This window comes from Aquarana catesbeiana, linkage group LG02 (assembly GCF_042186555.1).
Source record: "Aquarana catesbeiana isolate 2022-GZ linkage group LG02, ASM4218655v1, whole genome shotgun sequence".
Taxonomy (NCBI): Eukaryota; Metazoa; Chordata; class Amphibia; order Anura; family Ranidae; genus Aquarana; species Aquarana catesbeiana.
This window is the reverse complement of record NC_133325.1, coordinates 447,916,697-447,932,240: the sequence shown is the minus strand read 5'-3', so window position 1 is coordinate 447,932,240 and position 15,544 is coordinate 447,916,697.

Genomic DNA, 15,544 nt, shown 5'->3' with positions numbered 1-15,544 from the left:
ACTTTTGATGCTGAAAAGTTCGCTCATGTGTATGCGGCATAAGACATCCTGCTAGAGTTTGTGCTGTGAAAAACAACAGACTTGCTGGCTGGATCACCAGATGAAAATAGAAGAAAGCCTAAAAAAGAAAACAAATACAGCCATTACATCTAGGAATTGGTTTGCTTTTGAGTTTAATACTGCTTGAAGTTTGGTATAATTTTTTTTTTTGGGGGGGGGGGGGCAGGGTGAAAGCACTATACACATTAGTTATGTATAATGGTGTGTGTCCTGGAACCTACTGGTGTATGCTTCTGTTACAAATCGTCCCCTCTGTGTCTTCAAATAGGCACCAGATGCTGTCTTCAGTGGCTGTCTTCCCGCTCTGTAAGGGCTCATTGAGACGAGCGATTAGTCCCATTCTACGTGCAGAGACGCTGGCAGATGCAGGCGCATCCACTTCAGAGCTGCGTATGAGTAGTCTATAGAAATGGATGCACATGCAGCACCAACACAGACACAATCTTATGTCAAAATCTGCAAGCCAGGGCAGATGCATATATCTGAGTGTACACTCATTCAAAATTTGACATGTGAGTGTGTTTGTTCAGCCACTGTGTCTGCGTCCACTTCTATTTACTACTTGCACATGTAGCACCCTTCTATGATGGAGCAGGCTGCTAGGTAAATGTAGCTTAGCTCCTCTTTAATCAGTGGAGCAGGGGTTGCTCATTATTTCACAGGCTGCTGTTCTGCGACTTCCCCCTGTCTTTTAGAGCAGCGGTCCCCAACCTTTTTGGCACCATGGGACCAGCTGCATGGGGGGGGTAAGCCATTTTTCGCGGCCAATTTGTTGGGGCAATGACTGGTATTGGCGCTTTAATCATCAGGGCACCATGGTTGATATGGTGTCAGGATGATTGAAGCGCATTATTTCTATTATTACATTGTACTATAAAATGAAATACCCGTATTTATCGGTATATAACACGCACAGGCGTATAACACGCACCTTCATTTTAAAAGGGAAGTTTCATGAAAAAAAACTTTAATTCTAAATAAAGAACTTTGAAGCAAAATAAGGGTCAGTGCCCATCAATGCAGTCTGATCAATGTTCATCTGCAGCCTCAAAATAGCCCATCAATGCAGCCTGATCAATGCCCATCTGCAGCTTCACAATTGCCCATTAATGCAGCTTGATCAATGCCCATCTGTAGCCTCACAATTGTCCATCAATGCAGCTTGATCAATGCCCATCAGCAGCCTCACAATTGCCCATCAATGCAGCTTGATTAATGCCCATCTCAGGGAGGGGAGCGGGATGAGCGCCATCAGATTACATACAGGAGAATCTCCTGTTTACTCAGCGGCCTCTTTAATACAAAGTCCTGCCTCCTGGACCAGATTCTATGATAGACAGAACAGTGGTCCAATGCTGGCCCAGGAGACGGGACTTCCTATTACAGAGGCCGCTGTGTAAACAGGAGATTCTCGCTGTATGTAATCTGACGGCGCTCGTCCCGCTCCCCTCCCCGTTCTCTCCGAGGCAGCCCAAATTGCAGTATTGGCGTATTACACGCACACACTATTTGCAACCAATTTGCAGGGTGAAAAAGTGAGTGTTATACGCCAATAAATACAGTAGTTCTCAGCCCCGCCCGCCTCTGATACGATAGCTATAGTCAGCGTGCGGGGCTGAGAATTCCCTGCTGACGCCAGGACTCAGGAGACGTGAGCGGAGAGAGAGGAGGGATGGGACGGGCGTCACATGACCGGGATATATCGTAATACAGTGAAATTTGGTATGAAGTGACATCGTTATTTAAAAAGCACATTACAGTGGGGCACATCATCCATTGTAACACAGAATTTATTAAAAGAAAGTAATTTTAACAGTAACCTTACACCTCTCGCTCCGTGCTGACAGGTCCCTGGCTACCCTGTGCACATTCCACTGTTAACTCCTAGTGTGCTGGAAGGTGCAAACAGGAATGCCAAGGAACTGTCAGCACCAGTGGTTGCCCGTGCATTGTGTGTGTGTGTCCATTCTCTCCCCCGCCTGTCCACAGCGCTGGCAATACTACTGTGGGCATCCGGCTGTGACAGCTCGCAGCTTCACAGCCAGGTGCGCATGTCTCACTGTGCTTTCCTGCATAGCCGGGCAATCTTTTGGGAACTGTGATGGGTCCCAGAAGATTGCAGGGTGGAAGGGCCGCCTAGGCGGCCCAAGCGGAAGTGGGAGCTCATCGGTAATCGTGATGCATCGTGATGCATCGCGGAATTTAATCGAATCATTGACCAGATAATCGTAATCGAATCGAATTGTGAGACCAGTGAAGATGCGCACCCCTACCTGCCATGTTGCCTGCCTTCAGATGCAGCTTGTTACTTGCCACCAGATGCAGATTGTCACTAGCAATGTTGCCTGCCACCAGATGCGGAATGTCACTTGCCACGTCACCTGCCACCAGATGTGGATTGTCACCTGCCACCAGATGCGGATTGTCACGTGCCACGTCACCTGCCACCAGATGCGGATTGTCACCTGCCACGTCGCCTGCTGCCAGATGAGGAATGTCATCTACCATGTCACCTGTCATCAGATGAGGAATGTCGCCTGACACCAGATGCAAATTGTCACGTGCCACGTCACCTGTCACCAGATGCGGATTGTCACCTGCCATGTCGCCTGCCACCAGATGAGGAATGTCATCTACCATGTCACCTGTCATCAGATGAGGAATGTCGCCTGCCACCAGATGCAGATTGTCACTTGCCACGCTGCCTGCCACCAGATGCAGATTGTCACTTGCCACTTGCCACTTTTTTTCACTTGATAATTTTTTATATGCATATTCTTTTTTGCAATATAATTTTTTAACCCTTTGTTGATGTATTGTTGATGACTTTAGGATATCCATGGTTCAACATAACAATATTATCTATCTATCACTATATATGACTAGCCTATTGGTCATCTTATATGTCACTATTTTATCTATTTATTTACATTTTATATATTTATAAGGTCATTATGATTGGTTTATTATGTTTGTACAATTATAATTGAGTATTGTCACGTAGAGGGTGCACTTTTTTTGCACATTTTTGCACAACTAGGGAGAGTAATTTTCCTAAATATAAGGAGCCTTATTTACCTTTTTCTACTGTTTACCCACACCCGATAGTTATTAGGGTAGCGCCACTCACCCCATCTTTTTTGCTCTTTATTCTTTGTAAGTTTCCTTTGGGAACCGAATAGGGGAGGGTGTAACCTGATAATATCCTGAGCGCGGAGTATACCATAATTCTGTTTGTCACTTGCCACGTCGCCTGCCACCAGATGCAGATTGTCACTTGCCACGTTGCCTGCCACCAGATGAGGAATGTCACTTGCCATGTTGCCTGCCACCAGATGCAGATTGTCACTTGCCACCAGATGAGGAATGTCACTTTCCACGTCGCCTGCCAGTGCCACCAGATGTGCATTGTCACTGCATTTGTGGCAGCACTGGTTCATTTAGCACAGAGACAGGCCTCTGTGAAGTGGTCATTTTTGAGTGAGGGAGAGCGGTGATGGGGGGTGGGTGGTGAGCGGTGATGGGGGTGGGTGGTGAGAGATGATGTCATCTCTCTGCTCCCCGCCACAGCTCCGACATTGAAGAGGCCTGCGCTGTGAGGGCAGATGAGCAGTGATGCGGGGCGGGCGGACAGAGATTATATCATCTCTGCTCGCCAGCCCACTTTTCTAATCCACCCGCCCAGCTCTCTGATCCACCCAGTTCTCTCATCTGCCCGCCCGTCTGCCTTTCTCTTTTGTGCCGCCTGCCCCCCACCGCACCCACTGCCCGGCTGCAGAGAGGCCACGGCCCGGTAGTGGGCCTCAGCCCGGTGGTTGGGTACCACTGTTCTAGAGACTTGTAGAAGTATAGTGGGAAGAAGAGCAGAACAGGGGGCCTAAATATTTATGGGACTTCAGCCAATGCCTGGGGAGGTGTGCCCAGAAGATGGAAGGAGAGCCAATTAATAGACTGAGGCCTGGGCAGCAGGGGGCTCTGCACCCTGGGGCAGGAATGCTAGAGAAACCTTTGTGAAGACACTATATAAGCTGTACCTGTTTATCTGCAGTCTTCTCTCCTCTACAGCCATTCGAAGTCCAGAATTTTTACAGCTTGTCTGAGCTGTCAGAAAAAAGGGGGCAGAGAGCTGAAGTTACCTTCTGCAGAGCACAGGAAGCAAATCTGATTGGAGGGAAGGGACAGACCCCCCTTCACATAGCACACAGGAACAGAGCTGAGGATGTCAATCACAGGCTGTGTGCTGGAGCGCCCCCCCCCCCGTCACCTTTTTTCTCTTGGTGTCAGAAAAACTTGTCATAAGAGATTCATATAGCAGAGGAACCAGGCAGCAGACAGTGGAGAAAAGGGGTGATTCAGAAAGGGGGAGTTCCTGTACCTATGCTCTGAAAAAAAATCTGATCTTAAGTAAAAGAGTGTGAAACTAGGCATTTCTGCAAATGAAGTTTGTTGCAAAAAGAGAGATATAAACCTGATTGCAGCAGGTGCCTCCAAGGGGTATATACAAATGGTGACCCCCAATACAAAGCATATTCATTGACAGATGCATATACAGTATCTCACAAAAGTGAGTACACCCCTCACATTTTTGTAAATATTTTATTATATCTTTTCATGTGACAACACTGAAGAAATTACACTTTGCTACAGTGTAAAGTAGTGAGTGTACAGCTTGTATAACAGTGTAAATTTGCTGTCCCATCAAAATAACTCAACACAAATCCATTAATGTCTAAACCGCTGGCATAAAAAGTGAGTACACCCCTTCGTGAAAATGTCCAAATTGGGCCCAAAGTGTCAATATTTTGTGTGGCCATCATTATTTTCCAGCACTGCCTTAACCCTCTTGGGCATGGAGTTTACCAGAGCTTCACAGGTTGCCACTGGAGTCCTCTTCCACTCCTCCATGATGACATCACGGAGCTGGGAGATGTTAGAGACCTTGCGCTCCTCCACCATCCATTTGAGGATGCCCCACAGATGCTCAATAGGGTTTAGGTCTGGAGACATGCTTGGCCAGTCCATCACCTTTACCCTCAGCTTCTTTAGCAAGGCAGTGGTCGTCTTGGAGGTGTGTTTGGGGGTCATTATCATGTTGGAATACTACCCTGCAGCCCAGTCTCCGAAGGGCAGGGATCATGCTCTGCTTCAGTATGTCACAGTACATGTTGGCAATCATGGTTCCCTCAATGAACTGTAGCTCCCCAGTGCCAGCATCACTCATGCAGCTCCAGAACATGACACTCCCACCACCATGCTTGACTGTAGGCAAGACACACTTGTCTTTGTACTCCTCACCTGGTTGTTGACACACACGCTTGACACCATCTGAACCAAATAAGTTTGTCTTGGTCTCATCAGACCACAGGACATGGTTCCAGTAATCCATGTCCTTAGTCTGCTTGTCTTTAGCAAACTGTCTGCGGGCTTTCTTGTGCATCATCTTTAGAAGAGGCTTCCTTCTGGGACGACAGCCATGCAGACAAATTTGATGCAGTGTGTGGAGTATGGTCTGAGCACTGACAGACTGATCCCCTGCCCCTTCAACCTCTGCAGCAATGCTGGCAGTACTCATACGTCCATTTCCTAAAGACAACCTCTGGATATTATTCTGAACATGTGCACTCAACTTCTTTGGTCGACCATGGCGCGGCCTGTTCTGAGTGGAACCTGTCCTGTTAAACCGCTGTATGGTCTTGGCCACTGTGCTGCAGCTCAGTTTCAATGTCTTGGCAATCTTCTTATAGCCTAGGTCATCTTTATGTAGAGCAACAATTCTTTTTTTCAGATCCTTTAGAGAGTTCTTTGCCATGAGGTGGCATGTTGAACTTCCAGTGACCAGTATGAGAGAGTGAGAGGTATAACACCAAATTTAACACACCTATTTACACCTGAGACCTTGTAACACTAACGAGTCACATGACATCAGGGAGGGAAAATGGCTAATTGGGCCCAATTTGGACATTTTCACCTAGGGGTGTACTCATTTTTGTTGCCAGCGGTTTAGACATTTATGGCTGTGTGTTTGAGTTATTTTGAGGGGACACCAAATTTACACTGTTATGCCCCGTACACACGGTCGGATTTTCCGACGGAAAATGTGTGATAGGACCTTGTTGTCGGAAATTCCGACCGTGTGTATGCTCCATCACACATTTTCCATCGGATTTTCCGACACACAAAGTTTGAGAGCAGGTTATAAACTTTTCCGACAACAAAATCCGTTGTCGGAAATTCCGATCGTGTGTACACAAATCCGACGGACAAAGTGCCACGCATGCTCAGAATAAATAAAGAGATGAAAGCTATTGGCCACTGCCCCGTTTATAGTCCCGACGTACGTTTTACGTCACCGCGTTCAGAACGATCGGTTTTTCCGACAACTTTGTGTGAACGTGTGTATGCAAGACAAGTCTGAGCCAACATCTGTCGGAAAAAATCCTAGGATTTTGTTGTCGGGATGTCCGAACAAAGTCCGACCGTGTGTATGGGGCATTATACAAACTGTACACTCACTACTTTACATTGTCACTTTTGTGAGATACTGTATCTACTATAGAAGGAAGGGAAAGTGCTGTTGGGGTATAATCATATGCAGTAAATTGCCCAGAAAGTAAATGTAATTTCAGTCTATTAGTCAAATTGCACTTACCTCTACAGTGATTGATCTAGCCTGTGGTGCTCCCTGGAGTGTGCCACCACTCCATGTAGACCTACTAAAACACCACAGGCTAGATCAGTCACTGTAGAAATGCCCAGTTTCACACTCTTTTACTTACGATACTTCAATATATGCTTACAACTTAATTATTCTCTTTAGACTCTTTATGAGACATATGAGATACTTACCTATACTGCCCAATGAATTGGATGCTGTTCTCTCCAATATAGATACCTAATGCCGCGTACACACGAGAGAAAATTTCTGACAGAAAGAGTATGATGGGAGCTTTTCATCGTATATTCCGATCGTGTGTATGCCCCATCCGACTTTTCCCATCGAAAATTCAGACGGACTTAGATATAGAACATGCTTTAAATTTTTCCAACGGAACTAATTGCTATCTGTAAAACCACTCGTCTGTATGCTGTTCCGACGTACCAAAAATGAGGCATGCTCTGAAGCAAGTACGAGACGGAAGCGCTCGGTCTGGTAAAACTAGCGTTCGTAATGGAGATAGCACATTCCTCACGCTGCAAATTCTGTGATCTTTTAATGCAGCGCAATCTTTTGTGCTTTATAATGCTCGAAGAATGAAGTTGTTTTGCTGCTTATATTCACACAGAGTTCTCACAAACTTATTTCTTTATTATTTCTCGTGATCTCATTAATAATCTTTTATTATTTTAAAGCCAGATGTCCAGAATAATGTTTTGAATTATTCTTTATAGTCATCTTATTTATAATTTTTTATTTCATCAAGATCTCCTCTTTTTTTTGATTATTGCAAAAAAAATTTTCTAGTGATCTCCATAATTTATTTTTTTTTGGTGTGTCAAGTTACCACAATAATATTAATATAATATTTTGTAACCTCAAGGAGGTTGGTGTTGATGTCCCTTGTTGATTTGACATTGTCTTTTTGAAATGTACCTGCCTACTCACAAACAATCTGTCCTATTTTTATAAAAACACATAGGCAAGTTTTTTCTGAAAATAAAATATCCATTTATTCTGGGTAACAAAATAAAGAGGAAGGCAACGTTGGAGAAACTTTTGGAATTTGTGAAGCCTTTTGGCCCCAGGGTACACATCAAGTCTGTGTAAAAAAATTGTTATCTTGAGGAGTGCATATAATTTTGAGCCCAATCTGGTCCAGGACTCCCAGAGATCAGGACCAGCAGCAGATGATATCTATATCCCCAGGCTGTGGTACTACACCAGCCTGTGTCTTCTGTCAGACCAGACTGAACCCAGGCCATCACTTTCTTCTCTTTACTGCAGCCTTCCCTCCACGCTTCCCTGCACCCTTCCCTGCAGCCTTCCCTGCAGCCTTCCTTGGAGGCTGTGGCTCTGGTGGTGGACTTGTGGCAGGAGGAGGAGGATGGGCAAGCTCATATACATGGCTGTTCTCTGTCAGCTGGCCCTTCAACCCCTTCTGAAGGGCCTCTACAATAATTCCCTCACAGAGGAAGCATTGGCCCTCCTCCAATTTCAACAATCTTGTGGCTAGATAGCAACCATAGGCCTCTTCAGCATCAGGTTGGCTTCTGAGGATATCACTCGCTTCCCTAATGAGGTCCAGTGCTGCCTCATCCGTCATCGTCACCTTCCTGGGCCTTTTTGTTGGAAGGCGGAGGGGAGGCACCTGGGATTGGGTGAGGCTCCTACTGGGCCAGCCACCACCTGGCTGACACTGGGCACACCCACCTCCTCGCTGTCACTGGGCACGGCCACCTCCTGGCTGTCACTTGGCATGGCCACCTCCTGGCTGTCACTGGGCACGGCCACCTCCTGGCTGTCACTGGGCACGGCCTCCTCCTGCCTGCCACTTACCATACCCTCCTCCTGCCTGAGCTCATCCTGTGTATAAAAAAGGGACATAGTTTTAGTTTTTGCTTCATCAATCACACACAATTTTTAGGTCATGACTTGCAAATTGAATGTTAATAAATAGAAAGACTATCATTCTGACCCCAGCATTTTTCTTTTTTGTCCCAAACATTTTTGGCCACTACTGTCTATTCATATGTAAATCACTTTGTTTTAAATCATTAATTAGTTATCAATTATAACATCTAGTTAACATCATTAATATTAGGACAATAAATATGTCTACAAATAATATACCTGGCTCCAGCTGGGCGCATCCACTTCTTCCAGGATGGAAGGCCCAGGTTGTTCCTCGTCAGCCTCTGCTGGGGTTGAGGGAAGGGTGGAGGGAAGGCTGCAGGGAAGGGTAGAAAGTGATTCCCTGGCTTCAGTCTGGTTGTCCAGAAACCGCAGTTTGTTGAAGTACCACAGCCTGGGTACATACACGTCCTCTGCTGCTGCTCCTGATCTGAGTGATTTCTGGATCTTATTATGCTCCTTCTTATACATGTTCCTCAAGATCCCAATTTTACTTTCCAAAAACTGGATGGTTGCATCGGGGACCCGAGTCTTCACAAATCCCAGAAGTTTCTCCAGCATTGATCTCCTAGCTTGTTTATTATAATATAAGGTGTTTTTCACCTCCCACAAATTCCTCATCTGACTGTATCTGTCTATGAAACTGGACATGAATTCTGGGTCCTTGAAGTGATTCATTTTTACTGTAAGACAATACACAAGACAAAAACACTAATGTCAGCCTAAACTCTCATTATCTTATCCCAATATAGGCCTCAATCTTGAAGCAGTATAGGCCACTGTGATGGGCCAAGTTCAAATTTTACCTTCGTTTAGGACGCTCGCCACTTCCGTTCGTCCTTCCTCCGCCTACAGATCGTACGTACGACACATGCGTGTTAGCTTGATATACACTGCGCATGCGTGAAACTCCGCCCGCATCGCCCGCCCCTGACGTTCTTTCTAGAATATTCCCCGCCCCTTCTCTCTTCGGCGTGCAATAAGAGTGACATGGCGGATAAAGAGCAAGTGTGTGGTAATTCCACATACGAGGAGGAGGAGACCGAAATGTCCCAATCCCGGAGGCAAAGATTTAAGGCCTCCAATATGGCCTTTGTAGACATGGTGGAGATGACGGACATATTGAGGTGGAAGGACTATGATGGGAAGCATGGACCGTACACAACCCTAATTTGAAAAAGGCCAAGATCATGACTAAAGTTGTCAAGAGTCTGCAGCAGAATTCTGGGGTACGACGCTCCAAGGAGCAATTAAGGAAACCCTGGTCAGACCTGAAACTGAGGGAGCTGGATCAGTATAGAAGAATAAAGAGAGTGCTTCTAAAAAGTACTTGTCGTGTGTTCCTATCATTATTATTACTTGCATGCTGCGCCATGTGCTTTTCTTTACTGTTGTACTGTTTAAAATGGCGACTTTCATGTTTGTGGGCACAGTAATCGGTCGTAGGAAACATCGTTCGCTCATTAAATACGATGTTTTGGGCATTTCATCTCCATATGTACACCTTGTGTTTCTGATCCACATTCTAACTCATATACTTTTTCATTACCCCTCTTTTTTTCTTGATTTTATCGTTATACCCTCAGTTCATTTGTCTTGTATTTTTGTTATTTTTTTATTTCACCCTGTCACATCTCCTCACTCCCCCACCTCTCCCTCCTTTTCTTTTCTTTTTCCTTTTTTCCTTTTTTTCTTCTTTTTTCTTTTCCTTTTTCTTTTTCTTTTTCACCTCACTTCTCATTTGCCCCTCTCCACTTCATTCCATACTCTCTTTCCATACCCTTTTTTCCTCCCATGACCTGCAGGACACCTCTGCATACTTTGCATCTAGCACATACCGCATACTCCTATGACAGTGCCAATGTAATCACCTCAGACTTTCTCTGTAGGATACTCTTGAACCCTGTGTAATGATGCACATTGTTCTATACTTTCAAGACACTTTCAATCAAACCATATACATACTTCATACTTATATATTCTATACAGTGAGTACGCCCTGCTAGACACATGGGAGCATTTTGGGCCCACGCTTTCTTTTGCCATGCTGCCCCCTAAGTCTGGCCTCGGTCCTCCTTGCTGAGTTCTCCATCTCTTCAGCTCCCCGGGGAGATGCCCTCTGCCGACCCCTGTTTGGGTTCAGTCTTTGTAGCCTTTGTCTGACAAGTAAGTATGGGATGATCGGTTCAGGCTTCTTGCTTTTGTCCAATCATAACCGATACTCTAATATATATTTTATCTGTTTTTACAGACATCAGATATGCACATCAGCCCCTAATGAAGCGAGGAAAGCTTGCGAAACGCGTCGGGTTAGAGATCTTGCATATCTGTATCACATGTATTATTACAATATTATGGCTATGTTTAATGATTACAATGCTATGTTGCTGTTTTTATGAATTTGTTCACCCATGCTCATGTCCTATGTTGGATGATGTTGTTACCATTCAATAAATATTTTTACTTCTATACTTGTCCACCCTTTTGATCACCATGAACATCTCATTTAAAGTCCCAGGGGCGACTGTCGTTTTCTCTGCTATATTTTAGGGATGGAGGTGGTTCATGTTAGGGGTCAGTCCTCAGATTCTCTTTTCTAGTGTGGGACACAAGAACAAACTTTTTAGGGTGTCCCACACAGGTGCTCCAGTGGATACTTGGGGTGTCTCCATGTGTGAAAATTGTCAGAAAAAGGGAAGTATTCCAGCTTTGGTAAGGTAAAAAATCATGTCTTCAGCTTGGAACTCTGCCCAAAACAGACAATTGTACCCCACTGCCCTGCAATGTTTCATATTCCTATTTCTGGACTCAAATATCTGTGTTCTAAGTATACCTTTTGTTTCATTCTCATAGGGAAGAAAAGACTCGGAAGACACCACTCAGAGGACACCAGGGACCCCACACATCACAAAGAAGGGAAACTCAGCCCTAGACAACACCCCGAGGATCTGGAGGAAGGAGAGGTGGAGGAAGTGGGCGAGATTGTCACCAAAACAGGTGAGTGTCTGACACCCCAGCTTCAGGTAATATATGTATGCCTGCATATTTATAAGACATGTTTTTAATCCAATTTTTAGGTGATGTGCTGGTTGTTGAAGAGCAAGCTGAACATTTCACAAGTGACAGTGCACAAAGGCTCATCCATGACATCATGGTGTGGAATGGTGAAATCGATACCATAAGGAAGAAACTGAATGTTATGGAACAACAAATAAAGAACATGATTTTGATGTGTTAGGGAGAATATACATTTCTTTAAAATGCCATCCATTTTCACATTTGTTGGACTAAACCAATTTTTTTTGTACATTTTAAAAGCCAAATTTTGAAGATGCACACGGTGTGTCAACATGTGCTATCTGCGGGGATCTCAATGTACACGTTTTGTGGGTGCAACCCCTTCCTCGTAACTCTAGTAGGTGAGAGGAAGGGGTTGCACCCCCAAAACACGTCCATTGATCCCTCATGATGGGAGATAGCACATGTTGACATTAGGCATGGGATCAGGAGGGAAATACCCATTTTGACTCCCAATTTGTGTGCATCTTCAAAATTTGGCTTTTACAGGGGTGCATCACCCCATCTGATGAAGGCAACATCAAGACATTTTTGACACTATAATTGCCTTCAGTTTTTATACGTTGAACTTTGTAAGTTCCAGAGTTGTGTATGTTATGTTTTGAAACATGCCTGTTTCTAAAAAAAAAAAATATATATATAGATATATAAAAATAATTGAGAAAAAAAAATATTTTTCTAAAAAATTTTATAACGCACATGTGAATGTGCACAGAGTAAAATGTTTGCTAATCAACAATGTGTGGCTTCTTCTTATAATGCTCAATACCAGTTTTGGAAGTAATTTTGTGTTTACAGTGACAATGGGGCTTAATTACTAAAGGAAAATCCACTTGGCACTACAAATGCACTAGGAGAACCTAGGAGACAGCCAAAAAGAAACACAAGCAATAAAGAAAATTCTAGATTTTAACATATTTGATAATGATCCCCAGAGCCTGGGGGGAGATGCCTGTAGAGAACTTGAGGTCCTGCAGACTTCTCCCATTCGCCATGTATCGCAAGGTGGTGACTAGCCTCTGCTCCGGAGTGATGGCTTGCCGGATGCAGGTACCCTGCTTCATAATGTAAGGGGTCAGCAAAGCCAACAGATGGTGAAAAACGGGGTCCGTCATCTGGAGAAAGTTCCTGAAATCATCAGGATTATTCTCCTCAATCTCACGAAGCAAAGGGATATGAAAGAATTGGTCACGCTGGAGTAACCAATTCTTGTTCCATGAACTCCTCCCCACCCTGTTCATGGACTGGGCTTGGGTCAAAGTATGAACCCCAACAACAAGCCCCCACACAGCATTAACTCTACGACGAGTACGTACCCGGAACATGGCTTCAAAACGGTCAGCTGGTCAGAACGAACGAATAGAACGCAGTGAAGAATAGCAAGGCCTGTGAAGAGCGAGCTGAAAATCAGAAACGAGCGGACAAGAATGCACTAGAAAACAGATACAAACTGACTACACGCACTGAAAAGCAGATACAAACCCCACAAGCACAAACTGAAGAGCAGTAACGGACTGAAAAGCATGAAAGCTGAAGAGCGCGAATCGCCTCTCATCAAACTTCTACTAACACGAGATAAACATGAGATTAGCAGAAGGAGCCCAAAGGGTGGCGCACTTGGTACTGAACTTCCCTTTTCTATCGCCGTCAAGGTAGTGTACGTCACATCGTTCTGGACGGTCGGAATTTGGTGTGATCTTGTGTATGCAAGACAGCTTGAGTGGAATTCCGTCGGAATTGGAAAACCATCAGAGTTTATTCCGATGGCAAAACCGGTCATGTGTACAGGGCATTAGAGGTATGTGATATCTTTCTGGGGTTCTCCCCATGTTACATATAAATACATTCAACACTATAGAGATAAAGCTAAGATCCATGATGTGATTTTTTGCCTCTACATTTATGCCAGGTGGTCCTTATATACACCCTTTGGGTCCTGCTGAGTGACCGAGGATTCCCTTCCTTCATCTTTTTCCCCCTGGGGTTTTGCTTGCTCTCCTTCCCCCTTCCCTGCATTTGGAGGGGGGTATACCCGAGGAGAGCAGACAGTGGCCTGTTTTTCTACCAATCTCTTAGGAAATTGGCTTTTTAGCTTGCTGGCGAGGAACATTTTTGTGAGTACATCAACACTGCCCATGCATAGCTTGCTAATTCTCTGCTTTTGTATATGTTATTGTTTAATGTTCTAAGATGTTTCATTTTTTACCATAGATCATACTACTTTACTTGCAGAGCCTTCCCTGAAGAAGGAGCTATTTTGACTCTGAAACGCATTGGATATTTTCTCTGCATGTATAACTAATATGAAATGCAGAGATTACTGTATTGTATGACTTTATGCTCACTTCAATCTTTTTTGCTATTTTACGTATGAACAGTTATATTCTTTTTAAAATGATACTACAATACAACTATATTTTATGATACAATTTTGAGCCTTGAAAGTCCCACTATATGGGGGGAATCCAATGTTTCCAATTATAATTTAGGGATGTTGGCTTCTACTACACTCTAATCTCTCTAAAGCTCTCCTTTATAGCAGAAGCTGACACCTATAGGTAATGGGATACACACCATTACACATAAATAATTTATATGGTACTGCCCCACCCCCCAAAAAAATGTATAGTAAATCTAAGTTGTAATTATTTAATGCAATAAAGTATACATGTGGTTACATTTGGATTCTGACACAAAGCTGATCATTCCTTCTCCAGTAAAACAATTATGTATTCATTGAATTAGTTGATTTTTTGAAAGATGTGGCTCAACAATTCTTAGACCCCTTTCACACTGGGGTGTTTTTCAGGCGCTTTAGTGCTAAAAATAGCGACTGTAAAGCGCCTGAAAAATGCCTCATCTGCAGTTCCAATGTGAAAACCCGAGTGCTTTCACACTGGGGCGGTGCGCTTGCAGGACGTTAGAAAAAGTCCTGCAAGCAGCATCTTTGGGTGGTGGTTTGCGAGCTGTGTATACAGTGCTCCTCCACCTCCCCTGCCCATTGGAATGCATGGGCAGTGCTGCCGAAGTGCCTGAAAAGCACTTCAGCAGCGGCTCTACACGGGCGCTTTTAATCCTCTTTAATCTCTTCTAGGGGGTTAGAAGCAACCCGCTCCCGCCCGAATAGCAGCACCAAAGCGCCGCCATGACAGCGATAAAGCGCCACTAAAACTAGCGGCGCTTTACCGCTACCTCCCCCACCGCCCCAGTGTGAAAGGGCTCTCACAGCAAATGATTTTATTGTTACATATGTGGACAGTCAGTAATAATATTTTCATTGACATGGCTGGCATGCTTTCTGGTGAAAACAAAATTTGCAATGTGCAAACTGTTATGCCCCGTACACACGGTCGGACATTGATCGGACATTCCGACAACAAAATCCTAGGATTTTTTCCGATGGATGTTGGCTCAAACTTGTTTTGCGTACACACGGTCGCACAAAGTTGTTGGAATTTCCGATCGCCAAGAATGCGGTGACGTACACCATGTACGACGAGACTTTGGGCTCCTTTTGCTAATCTCATGTTAGTAAAAGTTTGGTGAGAGACGATTTGCGCTTTTTCAGACTCGTGGTTTTCAGATCGTTTTCTGCTGTTCAGTTTGTGCTTGTGGGTTTGTATCTGCTCTTCAGTGCATGCAGTCAGTTCATATTGTACTATTCAGTGCGATCTTGTCCGCTCGTTACTGTTTTTCAGGTCACTCTTCACAGGCCTTGCTGTTCTTCAGTGCGTTCTGTTACTTCGTTCTGAGCAGCCGACCGTTTTCTAGCCATGTTGCGTACACGTACACCTCGTAGAGTTCGTGCTGTGCGGGGGCTTGGTGTTGGGGTCCTGA